General features: G+C 43.0%; 1 protein-coding gene across 6 annotated transcripts in view; it reads right to left on the reverse strand.

Moving 5' to 3' along the window:
• RALY (RALY heterogeneous nuclear ribonucleoprotein) overlaps positions 1 to 16,950 on the reverse strand; it is an 80,427-nt gene that overhangs the window by 27,057 nt on the left and 36,420 nt on the right. For 5 of the 6 annotated variants that reach the window (XM_059895943.1, XM_059895944.1, XM_059895950.1 and 2 more), the window contains exon 2: positions 16,043 to 16,125. The exons of the other annotated variant lie outside the window; for it this stretch is intronic. The gene's annotated coding sequence lies outside the window, so the exon portion shown is untranslated. The remainder of the gene's footprint in view (positions 1 to 16,042; positions 16,126 to 16,950) is intronic. 6 annotated transcript variants of the gene reach the window in all.

A 16,950-nucleotide genomic window follows, 5' to 3' on the forward strand; every position in this document is an offset into this window, starting at 1 on the left:
TGTCCTGGCTATTGTAAATAGAGCTGCAATGAACATTGTGGTACATGACTCTTTGAATTATGGTTTTCTCAGGGTATATGCCCAGTAGTGGAATTGCTGGGTCGTATGGTAATTCTATTTTTAGTTGTCTAAGGAACCTCCATACCGTTTCCATGGTGGCTGTATCAATTTACATTCCCACCAACAGGGCAAGAGGGTTCCCTTTTCTCCACACCCTCTCCAGCATTTATTGTTTGTAGATTTTTTGATGATGGCCATTCTGACCGGTGTGAGGTGATACCTCATTGTAGTTTTGATTTGCATTTCTCTAATGATTAGTGTTGTTGAGCATCCTTTCATGTGTTCGTTGGCGATCTGTATATCTTCTTTGGAGAAATGTCTATTTAGGTCTTCTGCCCATTTTTGGATTGGGTTGTTGGTTTTTTTGATATTGAGCTGCATGAGCTGCTTGTAAATTTTGGAGGTTAATCCTTTGTCAGTTGCTTCGTTTGCAAATATTTTCTCCCATTCTGAGGGTGAGAGTACTAATTCTTAAAGACTCAGAATACAAGACACTTAAAACACTAAGATGGGAAACCTGCAGTTACTAAGCTCCTAATATTTGTTCCATACTGTGCTCGCATTTGTCCATACATTATATTAGTTAATGCTTTGACAACCGTAAGAGATAGTTATCCTTTTACTACAGAGAAGAAAACTGAGGCTTGAAGAGGCTAAGTAACTTGCCCAAGGTCATTCAGCTAGAATATGATGAGCACCAGATTTCAAACCTAGGACTACCTGTCTCCCAATTCTTGGTTCTGTTTGGGGCTCTGCCACCATAATTACCAGAAGGTCGATCACTAACCTTCTTCCCTAACCTTCCCTGGTCTCAACTGTCAAGTGGGAATAGTAATCCTTGCACTGCTGCCCTCAAAGAGTTGCTCTGAGACTCAAAGGCAATAATAGGTATGAAAGGGCTCTGTAATATATAAAGATATGAATATAAGGGGCACTTGAAATATTGTGAACAAATGTTGTTATTTCCTTTCATGACTTTTTAAGGTACTTGAGGTTCTTGTAGGCTTCCCATGAAGTCAACTGTCCTTATCCCAGTCACCCCACCTCCCTGCCCCGCTCCAAAATAGTGTTCCTTAAACTTTCCATTTAGAACTTTGGATAAACAGAAAACATGTCAACTTCTCAGTATTGAGTACTCTTTAGGCTAATTGTCAGAGTCACACTAAGCAGCCAATCTGCTTAAGGAGTCAGAAGTAAAAACAGCAGTGAGGGTGGGAGTGTTGGGAGGCCTGTAGATATAGGAGACTCTTTAAATAGTGCAACATGCCTGGGAAATAGGTCCAAAGGGTCATTTGGGACAGCAGATCATAGAAGCCTTTGTATGAAATCTATCCAGAAGATCAACAAGTACGTTGTGTATAGGAGTAGGAGGGGGCAGGGTTGGCCAGCTTCAATTTGTTCTGGGATGGAAAACACCTTGGCAGGGCCCTGACCGTAGAAACAGTAGTAGATGAGTAGGGCTCTCAACTCATTCTCTAGCCCAGCCTGGGATCACACCCTCATGATCCACACTGCTGTGGCCATCTGCTCCCTTCAGCTTCTGACAGAGTAAGGCCAAAAACAATAGCAAAGCATTCTTGGAACCAGGCCCTAGTCAGGGACAGATAAATAAATAGCAAAGTCCCTCCTCTTAGAGAGGAAGGCACTGCACCAACATAGTTTGAGCCTAACCAGAGGTTCTCTTGTAAAACAAAGTCTCTGGCTCATGGGGTATATTCAAGAATTGTGTGAACTGAATGAATCAAAGGAGCATTCTTCTATGACATAAGAGCACCTGTGGTGTCAGGAGCCCTGGATTCCAGTCCTCATTCTGGCATGAATAATTCAGTGAATCTGGGCAAATTACTTAACTTCTGTGGACCTCAGTTTACCCACCTGTAAAGCAGGCTCTGTCTACCCTACAAGTTGCTATTTGTAGCCAGTGACATAATAGTTGAGACATTTACTCTGTAAATGGCATGAGATGGAATAGTGGGAGCTGACAGAGCACTGGGACACATGGTCTTAAAAGTTCAGAGCCCAGTCTGGGGAAGACTTGAAATAAGCTCCTTTTCTTTCTCCCCAGGCAATTTAAGTCTGCTTTTCTCACACTGAAGTCATTCTTTGCATTTCTATTGAAGGGAGAGGGAAATGTGCCACTCAAGTATGGAACAGAAAGCCTGCCATCTTTCTACTTTTCAAAGTTTGTTCAGATTCACTGTAATGCAAAAGAGAGCAAAAGATTTGGATTTCTAATCCTAGCTTTTGTTAATCAAAAATTGTAAAACCATAAACAAGCCTCAACCTCTCTCAGCCTTAGTTTCCGCATCTGTAAATTGGTGGAAGATTTCCTAAGTCATAAGATTATAGTTAAGATTCAATTAATTAATGATGAAAGAGTGTTTTGTAACCCACAAAATGCCACACAAACATCAGTCATTACAGAGCTGTCTTCCCATCAGCTCATGAGCTACACAGGACAGTGGTTATCACTAAATTGACAGGTGAGATAATCGAAGCCCAGAGAAAATACTGATGGTGACACACAGCTCAACTCTGACTTCCTCCATCAAAGGTAATTATTCCTTTTATTTGTTATAGGAGTTATTTATTAGTTTGTTAGCCTCATTAAACTAACAGATCTCTGGGGGACAGAGCTACATATATTTTATGCATTTTTGTACCTCAATGCCCAGCACTGGCACACCAGAAAGATGTTAAAGAAATACTGGCAGTAGAAACAAATCTAGAACACCCAGGACTCCTAATCCCAGGTATAGAGTTCTTATAACAGGAAGTGGCCCAAACCTCATAGACTGACTCATCATAACTTATCTCTTCCTCAATTCCTCCACCCTAGCAAGACTTTCCATTACTGGAGAGAGTCTCTAAGCCTTTGTAGGTGCTGATCCCTCAGCCTTGAACACTACTCATATGTTTCTTTGCTGAGCTAATTCCTATTCACCCCTCAGACTTGGAGGCCTTTCTAATCTCCCCTAATACTGGGTCAGGTATTCCCTCTCCACCACCCCCCCATGTCTGTTTTATCATAGAATCCTAGCACACAGCATGTGTCGAAAGTATCTGTTGATGGTTGAATGACTGAAATAGTGGATCTAGAAATCCAAAGGAGATTCTTGGCCTGGAAGTCAGGAGGGCTGACTGTTTCTAATTCTAGCTCCACCACTGCTGTGCTCAGTGATCTTGGGCAAGCCCCAGTTCTTCCTGGACCATCCATAAATGAGCTATCACCTATGAATGAACTCAAAAGCACTGACAATATATGAGACTTAGACTCATGCTAAGTCCTAAGGGTGAGGAACTTCTGAAGCCAGTTGTGTGCTCCAGAGTATGGGAGGCCCAATATCCTCACCCCACGAGCAGCACCAGGTACACTGAACTATGCTGTCAGCAGCCTCCCAGCCTGTTGGTTTACTTAATTTCTCCTGATGAAGTGCCAAGAATAAATCGTAGGTGAGCAGCAGAACACTTTAATGAGACCAGAGCCTAATGAATCTTTTCCTTCCTGTGTCAATTAGAATTTCAAAGCTAGGATCCCCAAGGACCAATTTATTGGGAACAGAGAGAAGCCTTTTGTTCATCAGCTGCTGCCTGAGCTACATTCCCTGGTCCTGTATGTCTGCTATGTAACAATCTTGCTTACTCAGATATGCCACCTGGTGAGACAGACAATACTTCTGGGGTCTGAACTTGAGGAAGGAAAGGAGGGGTCTAGGGTGTTTCTGGGGGTGAGTGGGGAGGTGGTAAGAGAATCAGAGCAGCCCTGACTTGAAAGGCACCTCCCAAGGATACTGGTCTTCAAAAAGCTAACAGCAGCAGATCAACTTGCCATTCACCCAACTAAGTATCAGGTATTGTGTGACACCTATTTGCCTAAGGTATTTTGAATCCTCCCAACAACCCCCAAAGTAGGTATCAACAGCACTATTTTTTTTTTTCGGCCGCACGGCGAGGCTTGCAGGATGGGCTCTCAGTTCCCCGACCAGGGATTGAACCCAGGCCGCGGCAGTGAAAACCTGGAATCCTAACCACTAGGCCACCAGGGAACTCCCTCAACAGCACTATTTCACAGACAGAGAAACTGTGGCTCTGAGAGATAAAGTAAGAATTTTCAGGAACTAAGGAACTAGTTGAGGAACTAGCTGAAGAACACAACCAGTAGTTGGTAGACAGGGATTTGAACTCACAATCGGAACTTGCAATTTCAGAGACTGGGCTCTTTCTATGAAACCACAGCAACCTTGCCCCAGGGCTGGCAGGGCCAGCGGCTGATGTCCTGAATGGCAGAGATGGCCTGTGGGCCGCCGTGGCCATGTTGGACACTTGCCACCAACACGCTGTCTTTTGCCCAGGCACAAGCTAGAGTGCCTGTGCATTGCTGGTCCTTCCATTCAATGAAGTTGGCAATCTCACCCCGAGAACATAATCCAAGTAGAGTCACCATCGACATTACCCCCAGACTCCTACCCCAGAAATCTTTTGATTTATGACGAGTTGCTAATCCTTGATCTAATAGCTCCCAGGTGCCTAGTTCTCTTGCCTCCCATACTGTCCTCTCCAAGTCACACAGGGCCAGCCCAGTTGCCACTGCAATGTCATCAATAGAGGCAAATTCCAAGGTGAGAAGGTAAGCAAGTCAGGTTTCCAAATGGTTATGAAATGGAATTTTAGGACTCTGGTGGGAAAAACACTTAAGAGTGAGGTCAAGAGGTTTGTCCAAAATTTACAGAACTAGAAAATAGCAAGAACTGGAACACAGGCATATATTGAATCCTAACCTGGCATCTATCTACCAAGAGCAAGAATAATAAATACAGAAAAAATGAGATCAGTGGTTCAAATTTTTTTTTAAACTTTTAATTTTGAGATAATTATAGATTCACATGTAGTAATAAATACTTTTTTTGGGTGGGGGTAGGGGGGCGCTGCACCTCACGGCTTGCAGGATCTTAGTTCCCCAACCAGTGATTGAACCCAGGTCCTCGGCAGTGAAAGCTCAGAGTCCTAACTGCTGGATCGCCAAGGAATTTCCCAATAAATACTTTTTTAAAAGCACTTAGCACAGTGTCTGGCACATAGAAACCCACCCAAGAAGTGTTGGCTATTAGATGATTAGGAAAAAGGGAGAGGGCATTCAGGATGGGCTTTTGAGGAAGAATTACTAAGTTTCTCTTTACAGAATGCTGAGGTATACCCATATAACACTTTAAATAATCTTTCCAATGATCCCATCAAGCAGGTATTAACATCTGCATTTTACAGATGAGAAAACTGCTCTCAGAAGTCAACTAACTTATCCAAGATTACTTTGTCCCAGTACATGCCAAAGCTGGGATTCAAATCCAGATATATCCAACTCCAAACGCTATGCTCTTTCTACATTGCTTCTCTCAAGATAATACGGGCTGGGCTTAAAAGACAAGCCTGGATGTAGACTGGAGGTTAAGAGCAGGCTGCCAGTTAAGGAGGGGGGATAGCATGAACTAGGATGCGAAATTTAGCAACATACTGTCTTTGCAAAGAGTGGTAGTTCAAAGACATTGGCCAGAATAAAACAGTAAACTCACATGACAAAGACAAAATAAAAAGCTAAGGGGCAGATGGCAGAGGGTCACTGAATGCTAGCTGCTCTTGCCAACTATGTGTATCACAACTTGACTCCCTTTTGCTGGACACTAAAGAAAGAGAGGTAGCATGCCAAAACTGAAGAGCCAGAGACTGGGAGGCAAAGGAAATCAAGTTCTACCACTAACTAGTTAAGTGGCCTTGGGCAAGTCACTCGTCCTCTCTGGGTTTCTAATACCAGAGAATCAAACTAAAAGATGTCCAGGGACCTCTCTAACTTTGACCTTCCAGGAATCACTCTATTACCAGGTCATGTGTACAAATGTGAGTCTGGGAAATGCTAATGCTGTGATTAAGCAAAGAAGCTTGAAATGAAACAGAGTAATGGTATGACAGGAACCTTGGGTACAGGGATAGAGAAAGAGAGCTAAGTGAGGGAGAGGAGAATAAAGGAATTAAATGGGATCCAAGTTAATCTTGGATAAAAGCCAGAAGCCAGCAGGCAGGCAAGGGAAGGGAGGCTGAACCAGGATAGTTACCAATCCTGGCCTTCCTACTAACTTGCTATGTGGCCCTGGATATTAGCCTCATTTTCCCATTGGCCAAATGCAGGGTCCTATATGTTCTGGCCTCAGCTGTCTCCTCTCCAACCTTAACCCTGCTTCTTTCTCTTTGGTGCTGTTCCAACCACACTGTCTGCCTCCTAGTTTCTCTACAAACATGCTCTTATCTTGGGGCCTAGCCTGCATATCTTTCTTCATAACACATATGAAATAATCTAATAATTAATGATTTACTCGTTTTCTGTCTCCCCCACTGAAACAAGTTCCATGAAGGCAGTCTTTGTTTTGTTCACTACCATATCTCAGCTACAAGAATAGTATCAGGCATTTGTTGAATGGATCCCTAAGGTCCCTTCCAATTCTGGCATGCTATGATTAACTTATGGGCTTATGGAACTGGTGAAAATCTCAGAAGTTCAAAGTTCAAGCCTGGGTGAACTTAGGTTTAACCTGTCCTTTTGGCTCCAATTTTTGATATTTGCTTTGCCTCAGAGGGTCTTCAAAAATCATCTCCAAATGTAACAATGACATCCTAACACACAAGTACACACGTGCACAAACAGACAAATATGTACCACTTAATTCAAGAATTATTATCGTATACTAGATGTGAAACACAGCATTTCCTTAACCTGGAAAATGAGGCCTTACGCAGTTTAGTCCCAACTTACTTTGATAACTTTAACCCTAACCACACTCCATTCCTGAAATCCTATGCTCTGGCTACAATGGACTGTTTACTCTTCTCTGAGACACACATGTAAGCTTCTGTGCCTTTGCCCTCACTGGTCTCTTTGCTTGGAAGCTACAGACTCCCCTTCTCAACTGCCAAATACTTCATCTTTCACGACTGTCAAATGTCTCATCTTTGAAGTCCAACTCAAATATCAGCTCTTTTGTGAAGCCTTCCTTGATCTCTCAGGCAGTTAGTATCCCCCCCTCCTCCAAGTTCCCAAAGCACTCCACATGCTTCCATTATAGTGATCATCACTGCCACCTACTTACTTTATCTACCTCTTCTCCTTGATCAGCTATGGGCTCCAAAGGCCTTGACCATGTGTTTGCCTTCTCCTTATCCCTAAGGACCTATCTCTGTGCCTGGCACAAATGTTTATCATATTGGATGTTAACATGGTACCACAACTAATAACACTTCTTAACCTTCACTGGCAGACTTGATCAGATAGTTCATCCAACCAAAAGTTGGTTTCCCTCATACTTCTACTCACTAATATGAACTCCTATGGGACTGGAGAAGAAGCTGGAAAGAAAGAGGAGAAATAGTATTTGCAGAGCCTTGAATGTCATGCTAAGGACACTGGATTTTATTCTAGAGGTTTTATGAGCAGGAAAGTGATAGGAATAAGATCTGTATCTTAAAACCTATGGAGAGAAAAAGGAGGTTATATTTCAGGGGCAAAGACTGGAGATGGGGAGACAGGCTAGTTGACAATGAAAAAGTCTCAGTGAGAGAGGATTAATATCTGGCCTTGGATGGTAGCACTGGGGATAAGAAGATGGGCAAAACATTTCAGAGACAAAACCACATAATGAAAGCAGTTGCTTACTTTACCTGAGTAAACTCTGCTCAAAACAAACTTCCTCCAGGTGGAACTTTGGGACCTCTTTGCATCCAAGATGGCCCTGAGGGTAACCAGAGCAGGGAAAAAGCCTCCATGACTAGGTGAAGGGGAAGAAGCAAGTCTAGGATTCGCAAAGGCCAAGCTCCACGCCAGTGAGTAGGGCTGTAGGAGACAGCTCAAGGTCCTGCTAATAGCTGCTACCTGCAGAAGCTTCAGCAAAGAAGTCGGGTCTGTGCCCTGAGCAGAAAGATGCCCTCCTGACTTGGGAGAGCTCTAGCCAGCTTTAATACCAGAGACTCTGATGATTTTCAGCAGTGCTTTGTTAAGGAAAATTATCCAAAAACTGGAAGTAAGGGAAAAAGACAACTGTGTGAACTTTTAAAGTCATGTTAGGACATTTTTTTTAGTATGTATCTGAGAGTCATCTGATACTCTTGGAGAATGGAATTTTGTTTGACTTACTGTTCACAAACAGTTGGGGCCCAAATATTTTAAAACTCTGCAAAGTTAGAGTTTAACATATAGCAAACTAAGAAGCAGAAAAGATAACATGAAATGTTACATTTTCATTAGGACATTAATCAATTTTGGATCTAATTTAGCAATCTCATTTCAGCAATCCTTTTTCCACTAAGAACATAAATCCAGTTTCTCAGCTATTCTCTTTCTGCTGGTTCCCCCACTGAGTTAAACAAAACTTGACACATGCTCACCACATGGATGAGAATTATGCCCTGACATAGCACACACATCCACAGGCCTGCCTACCTACCTCACAGGAACCAGATGCCAGGAGGCAAAAGAAGCCTGATATCCAGGCACAGGATGTTAGTGAAGTGAAACAGGTGGTCACTTATGAAATGACATAAAGCTCAGTGTAGCAGAAAGGGCACAAAGCTGAGAGTCAGACCTGCCACTAATTCATTGTGTGACCTTGGGCCTGTTACTTACTGCCCCTTGCTGGGCCTCAATTTCACAATTATAAAATGGGTAAGTTGATCTAGGTCAGTGTTGTTTTATAGACTGTGTTCCTGGCAACTCTGCAGGTTTAAGGCAGATGCCTCAGAGCCTGTCTTTGATGAGGGTAAGGGGGGGAGGCTGGACTGGTGGACTCTGGGCCCACCACTGCCACTTCTAACAGAGCAGCTCTGTTTGAGATGTTTAATTATATGTTTAAATAAAGGGCTCCTCCATAAACTTGATAACTGTTAGTTAAGATCTCTTCCCACTCTGACATCCTAAAATTCCATCATTTTATGGCAAATGATCCTGAGGACAATACAGAGCCAAAAATATCTCCTCTTACCCTATACTTAAAAACGTATCATTAGAAGAGGGTCTCATTAAGAAGGCCCTAGCAGTTGAGTAGGAAGGGCTGAGGAAGGGGACAAGTGGGCAGAGGAGGGCTCAGAAAAGGGCAGAGACTAAAGGCCTGCCCCTTTTGCAAATGAAGATTGAGTGGAACCCAAGGCCAGGGACAGAACCCTTTCAGGGAGGGCTTAGATTCACTGGCCTTATCAAGACTAAGGAGTTGGACTCTAGCTCCTGACTCTGCCACATAAAGGCAGATGCCTTCAGTTTCCTTAAACTAAAATCTCTACAAGTAAGGTGCTTTGTAAACTGAAAAATGATTACAGATTTGAAGACCTATTAGAGCAATCTTATTCTTAAATCTTTCATATTATTCTCCTCTCCTGCCAGGTCCCTGAAGGAGGCTCATCACACTTGAGATGTGTAGACCCTCTCTCTTCCTTCCTTACATTTCAGAGTTGGGCATACAAGGGGCTTATTGCTTGGAATATTCCCCTCATTCAACTTTGAAAATGACAAGTGCACTTCTTACTAGAGAGTCCATGTTCCATGTTGAAGATGGAAACCTGGCCGCTCGCTTAGTGACTGGACCTCTGGGCCACACACGTGGATCCTAGAGAAGTTGGTTGGAGGCAGGAGAGCAGAAGAAACTCATGGGAAAATGCACTGAAGGCATGGAGATGTTCCCATTATACTAAAGCCACTGCATACCCCTTCCTGGGCACTCTTGAACACTCTACCCTCCTGGAAGGGCAGAGGCCAGAGGCAGTATGATACTCAGGAAAGAGCTTACTATACTAAATGCATGGGGTCTATGGAAGCAGGAGGACCTGAGTTCAAAACCCAGCTCTTTCACAGGCTAAGTATATGACCTCTGGCAAATTCATTTACTTCACTGAGCCTCAGCTTTTCCCTCTGGAGCTATTAATAACTTAATGAGTTATAAAGATTAACGAAGATAATTTTAACTTAAAACACCTATGACAATACCTGGCACATAGTAGGCACTTGATAAATGTGACTTCCATCAACAGGGAAAGGGCAAATAACAAAAGATGACTGAACGTGATTCATATGACAGGTAGGGAGGACTAGGGGATGAACCCCAGTGAGCAGATCAGAGCCGTGAGTGGCTCAGAATGGGAATGGGCTGATTTGGAGAGCCTGTTGTGCTATTCTAAGAGCATCTGGATCCTGTACCAGCCAAAGCAAATCAAACAGGAGTGCTTATGAAGAGCTTGTTTCTAAAACAAGTACGGGCTGTGTTATTGACACACGCCACAGGGGAATTGAGAAGACTGTTGGCAGAGATGTTAAGCTGACATGCTTTCAGTTCCAATCTTTGCTACTACCTACGTATGGGTACAGCTGACCTTGACTCCAGAGGAGAAAACCCTGAACTGAGTCACAAGAGACCTAGGTTCTGGTCTGAGCGTGACTCTGAGCAGGCGACATCATCTCTCAGGCCTCAGTTTTTTCTTTCTCCTCCAAATAATAACAATTCTTTACATGCCTACTCTATTATCACTATCCTCATTTTCTATGGCTCAGAGAAATTAAGCTAATACAGGCTGGCATCTGAATTCCAGGCCTGCTGTTAAAGCCAGTATAGTCTTTCCACTCTATTGCATCATCTCTCAGTGTTAACTGACGGGGTGAAACCAGGTGGACCAAGGCATTTCTGGACTTGAAAATTTTATGATTCTTAGCAGCCTGAAATTGTGGTTTCAAGAGCATTCTAAATATATACTGTAGTGCTAACCTGCTAGTTAAGAAGCCTTCTCCTATAAATGAAATCCTCAACACCAAGGGCAAAAGCTGAGTACAAGCCAACTTGAGAGCCAGAGGAGAGCGGACAATGAAATTTTAGGAAGCCCTGAAGAGGCCCCTGGAGAATACATTGCCTAATTCATTTTACAGATGGGGATATGGAGGCTGCAAAAAGAGAAACAGCTTGACTGGGAAAACCCAGAAAGTGGGTGACAGAGCACAAACTGGATTCTATGCCTCATGGACTCTCTCATACTCGTTATCTACTCAGTCTCCAACATTCCAGGCCATTCTGATTTCCTCATTGATATTTTTTTTCCAAATGCTGAGTGACAGGCAGGTCACTGCCCCTGCAGCTGACTCCCAAACACTTCTCGTTGTAGGTAATGGCTCTTTCTTTCTGTCTCTGCTGCAGCGTTAAGCAGGACTGAATCTGAGTCTTCTCTTTTGGCCCCCTCCTCTTTTTTTCCTTTGAACGACAGACCAAGTGCCTTTGGAGGCACAGAACTGGAAGAGACATACCAGCAATTATAGAACAACTTTCTACTTCATTCCCTCTTTTTGGAGCTGAGGAAACTGAGGCCCAGAGATATTAAATGCTTTCCCAAGGTTGAGTTAGTAGAACAGGCTTAAGAGCCTGGGCCACAATACTCACCTTCTACTACAATCTGACACTGAACACAGGGTATCAGAATTTATTTCAACCACTAGTGGCTGAACACCAATCCAGGCCAGGCATTTTTTTCATCATCTCCTATTAGCATCACAATAACTGTATAGGCATTATTGTTCCCATTTTGCAGAGGAGGAAACTACAGCTTGGAGAGGTTAGTCACAAAGGAAATGAATGTCACAGCAAGGATTCAAATCTTTGGCTTTAAAGCTTCCTCCCTTTCCCCAGCAGCATATAGCCTGAGGTTTTTAAGAATATATACAATGGTGAGAAAGATGGAGTTAATTAATCTTCCTAAAGACAAGTTATCCTGTAGATAACTTTGTCTCTTGCCCTATGCACTTAAGTACACTAACTCTTGATATATTATGCTAACTGAGGAGATGGGGAGGGAGACGAAGGTACGGGAGACCAGTAGAGACTCCTAATACAAAATGACAGATAACTCAAAAGCAGCAATTTCTGCTTTTGTGTTAACGTGATCTTTTGTAGGATAGTTTTGGGGCTTTTTTCTGCATCTGCCCCATTAGGTCATAAGTCCCCCTTATTCATGTCCTACTCATCTTATGATTCTGGTATCAAACTTGCTGATGGACCTTGGTTTCCTGATTTATGGTTTCCCAGCTTGGGTTTTTGATCTCTTGGCCTTATTCTTAAGCTCAGATCCCTACCTCTCTGCCACAGTCAACGGCCTTAAAACTGCCCTCTAAGAGCTCTCAGTCACTCTTCTGTCAGGCTTGCTGCTCCAGTGGGACACAAACATGCCTCATGAATACAGGCAAAACTCTTCAACAAAATATTAGTAAACCAAAACCAACACCATACAAAAGGATTATACACTATAACCAAGTGGGATTTATTCTAGGAATGAGGTTGGTTTAAAATCCAAAAATCAATAACATAGTGCCATGTTAGTAGAATAAAGGATAAAAACTACACAAACAAAATCCAACATCCATCCATAATAAAACCTCTGAGTAAACTAGAAATAGAAGAGAACTTACTTGCCCTGATAAAAGAAGTCTACCAAAAAACCCTACAGCTAACATCATACTTAATGGTGAAAGACTGAATACTTTCTTCTTAAAATTGGGAACAAGGTAAGAGTGTCTGCTTTCACCAATTCTGTTCAACATTGTACCGGAGGTCCTAGCCGGTAGAGTCACGCAGAGCGATTTTATGGACGTAAGATTATGTCATTCCTCTACTCAAAACTCTCCAGTGGCTTCCTATTTCACTCAGAATAAAGCCCTACATGATCTGAGTCCCTGTCTACCCTTGTGACTTCTTCTCCATAATCCACTCTCCCTATTGCTCACTTCATCTCTAGCTACACTGACCTCCTTTTGTTCCTCAAGACACTAAGCATGCTCCCGTTTTAGGGCTTCTGAACTTGCTGAACTCTATGCCTGGAATGTTATTCCCCAAGATATACGCATAACTCATACTACTTCAGCTCGTGCATATTTCTGAACAGAGTTTATTTTCTCACAGAAGCCTTCTTTCATCACACAGTCCCTCCCTATTCCCTTACCTTGCTTTATTTTTATTCCTATGTATTCATTTGTTTATCCTCCACTAGAATTTAGGATACAAGAGAGAAAACTATTTTCTTCACTGCTACGTTTCAAACACTTAAAACTGTGCCTGGCACATGGTGGACACTCAATACATACACACTGAATGAATGGACGTCTTTAAAAAGATATTCATATATAGGAGAATGAATAAAGGCTGGGTTGGGAGGGTGGGAACCACTGTCCCAAGAGTCTGAGAAGGACCAGGGTTTTAGGTCATGGAGAAAGAGCCAGTGTAGAATAGAAAAAACTTGGTTCTCTAAAGCCAGATTCTAAGTTCTAAGCTTAGGTCTTCCAGTCACTGCCTGTGTATCCCTCTCTAAGTCTCCGTAATTTATAAAATGAGAATATCACCACCTACCTCCCAAGCTGTTATGAAAATGAAATCAATTTATGTAGAGCATTCAATATAGCACCTGATAGTATAGTAGATACTACAAATAATTAAACATTCTCTGATACCTCTGTCCCTCAAGAAGAACCTAGAACTACCTTAAAAATTACCTAGCTCCACCTTAGTGAAATGCATAGATGTCTATAGGGCTGTTGTCCCTGAAGTATGACCTTGATACCCATTTTAACTTCTCTTTCTTATCATTCTTCTTTTACCTCTCCCTTACTGTTAGCTTTCAGCTCTCACCTCTAGCTGCTGCTAATATAGCAGCTCCTCCTCCCCTTTTTATACACCGCTCTTAATCTTATGGAGGTTTAGAAACCAGATTGCTAAGCTTGTTACAACAACACGTAAAAATAGGAATAAATAAGTGCTGTGCAAGGTCTTAAGGATGACAATGCTTTGTTACCTTCTTGTTTTCAGTTGCACTCTGGAAAATTGAGGATGTTAGATAAATAAGATACTATATGGATATCAGTATATTATACAATATTTTACATAGAATCGTTCATATTTTAAAATAGTCAGTAGTGGAACTTCTTCACAGGGCAGTTGTCACGAAAACAATAAAAGCCAAGCTTGATGCCCAGGCCATGTAAAGGCCAGAAGCTATAGAACATTAGATTAACCAATACAGAAAGAGAGGACAGGAAGAGTCCGGAGATTCAGAATAGGAGGGAAGGTTGGCCAGTGTGGATTCCAGGAGCATCAGGTTGGAGGACAGATCCCTCTGTGCATCCTCAGGCAGGCAGAGGGAAGAACAGAATGCCCCTTGTTACAGAGTGTGAAGAGAGTGACCTATATCACTGGCCAAGAGAGAGAGAACCGGTGGGAAAACTGGAATGCCCATGGCCTCTGATAAGATATGAGGCTGCAGTACAAGTGCCTTTTTCACTAGCAGCTGGAGGGTGGGGGTTGGGGGAAGGCAGGGAACCTAGGGCCAGAAGAGGAATAGCCCTCCTGTTCTAACATGCTGGGGATGGACTCTTGAAACCAACTATAATATCTGTACTGGCAGTGGCCTCGGAGCCAGGCTGTGTGAGTGCATCTAAACCTGCACTCTGCAGCCCACATGCTGCAAATCATGGCTGCCAATGCTGCCTGGTTTTGTCTCTGTGCCCTGGAAAGACTGAACTTGTGGAAAGACTGAACTTCCGGTAGGGCCTGCAGAAGGAGAGGAGGAGAAGGGCATGGGAGAAAATTTACAGTGTAAATTTCCAAGGCAAAACCTTCCCTTTTACCGTTGGGGAGTGGGGTGGCAAATAGGTCAGGGACTGAGATGCCAAGGATACTTATAACACTTTCTTCTCACCTCTCATTTCAGTCATGCTGTTCTACAGTTCACAAAGCTTTCCAACTTGCATCTCCCATTTGATTGTCTACAATATCCTGTATGGTTGGTGCACACAAAATAGACGTGTGGGTGCAGTGAGGCACTCCAATTTACAAATAGGGAAATGGAGATTATCCAAGGGCAAATACTGAGCAAGAAGATAAAAACCCAGGTTTTCCAACTGCAACTCAGCTCTCCAAGTCCCCATCTGTGCTGGCCCAAGTGCTTATGGAATCCCACGTGTTACAGATGTTTTCTTCTCCTTCCAGCCATATTTAGCCTTGGCCTCCGCCTGCTTGAAGGTTCTTCCTTTCCCCCTCACTAAAAATGCCATTGCTCAGAAAGGACCCCCAACTCTTGCCTGCCCTGCTGGGCCCTTCAAATAACTAGACCTCCTTCCTAAATCCCTAAGGAGGTCTGTTTTCTTGAACTTTTTAAGAAAAATCATGATTCCAGGGAGATTAGCATTCCAAGGAAAGCCTGCCAAGGCAGAGAGAACAATGGTATTCACAGTTAGACTGACCTGGGTTCTAATATCAGCTTTACGGATTCCCAGGTGTAAACCTGGGCAAGTTACTTCAGTTTCCTGAGTCTCAATTCTCTCATCTATAAGATGGGGTTTTGTCTAGTTTAAATGGGATCCATAACACTATTGGTTCTTAATATGTTGATTTCCCTTCCTGTTTCACCATCTGCAGTCTTCCTTCTAAGATTCCATGGACTTCCCTCTTCACACAGCCCCACTCTAATCACTCCGTCCTCACCTCCACTGATGATCACATTCTGCAGGACTGATAAAACCACAGGATTTTCTGAAGCTGACTCTGGGCTTGGTAGGTCACAATCAAGACTGAAATCAGGAAAAGTCTCTAAGGGCTATGAAGTCACGTTAAGAGAGCTTATGGGAGAAGGGGTTTAGCTGCCAGGTCCAGAATACCCCCCAGCAGAAAGCAGCTGGCAGAAGCCAGAAGGAATTGAGCATACTTTGCTTTATTCATGGCAAACGATCCCAGCCTGTCTCATGGCAGCTCCAGGAAAGCAAGTTCAATTCTCCTCCCAGTACAAAAGACTGCCTATGACAATCTCTTAGGCATGGAGTAGGAGAGTAATTATCTGTAAGTTATCTGTCCTAAGGGTAAAAATAAGCCCCAAACTAGTTACCTTGTATCTTGGCCCAAGTTTGCCCAGAGTTTACCTAGGCACCCTCACTCACCAGTACCAAGGCTGAGCTCAGCCAGCAATTTCCTCTTTTGCGTTACAGGGTCAGCACCAACTGTCTCAGGGAAGAGGGCTCACCTATAACAGAGAGAAATCAGTCAGGGTCTTGCTCAGAACAGGCATGGACTTAGGTCAATGAAGGCATGCAAAGTTCCTGCCCTTACAAGTCTTGCATCCTAGCAAAAGATAGGGTAATAATTAAATATATGGTTTCAGGTTGTGCTATAAAGAAAAATAAGCAGAGTCAGGAAAGAAAGAATGACAAGGAGTGAGAATGAGGTCTGTTTTAGATAAATCGGTCAAGGAAGACTTCTCCAAGAAGCAATTGCTAGACAGAGACCTGAATAAAGTAAGGGGGTAAGACCTGCAAAGATCAAAGGGAAGAGTATTTCAGAGAGGGGAAATAAGTGCAAAAGCCCTGAGGCAACAATAGGCAAGAGTAAGCTTGTTATGCTAAAGAACAAGAAAGTCAACATAGAATACAGTGATGGGAAGAATGAGGTTCCTCCAGGCTTCAGTAACCTGGAACCCAGCTGGGACAAACTTTCAAGCACTCTGAGATTGATTTCAGGTTTCTCTGCTCACCTCCTCGTCTGTTGGGTAAGGGACAGAGAAACTCCTATATATTACTTGGAATGTGGGGTAGAGAGAAAACAGAGAAACTCCTATGTATTACTTGGAATGTGGGGTAGAAATGACTGGGGTAAGGAGAACAGTAGCACGTGCCAGGCACTGTTGTAAACCCTTTATTTGTATTAACTCATTTAATCTTTACAAACTCTTGTAAGGTTGGTGTGTTATTACATTTCCCCATTTTACTAATGGGGAAACAGACAGAGAAGTTAAGTAAATTTGCCCCAAGTCACACAGCTAATAGATGGTAGACCTGGGACTTTAACCCTG

The sequence above is a fragment of the Balaenoptera ricei genome, chromosome 15 (genome assembly GCF_028023285.1).
Source record: "Balaenoptera ricei isolate mBalRic1 chromosome 15, mBalRic1.hap2, whole genome shotgun sequence".
Taxonomy (NCBI): Eukaryota; Metazoa; Chordata; class Mammalia; order Artiodactyla; family Balaenopteridae; genus Balaenoptera; species Balaenoptera ricei.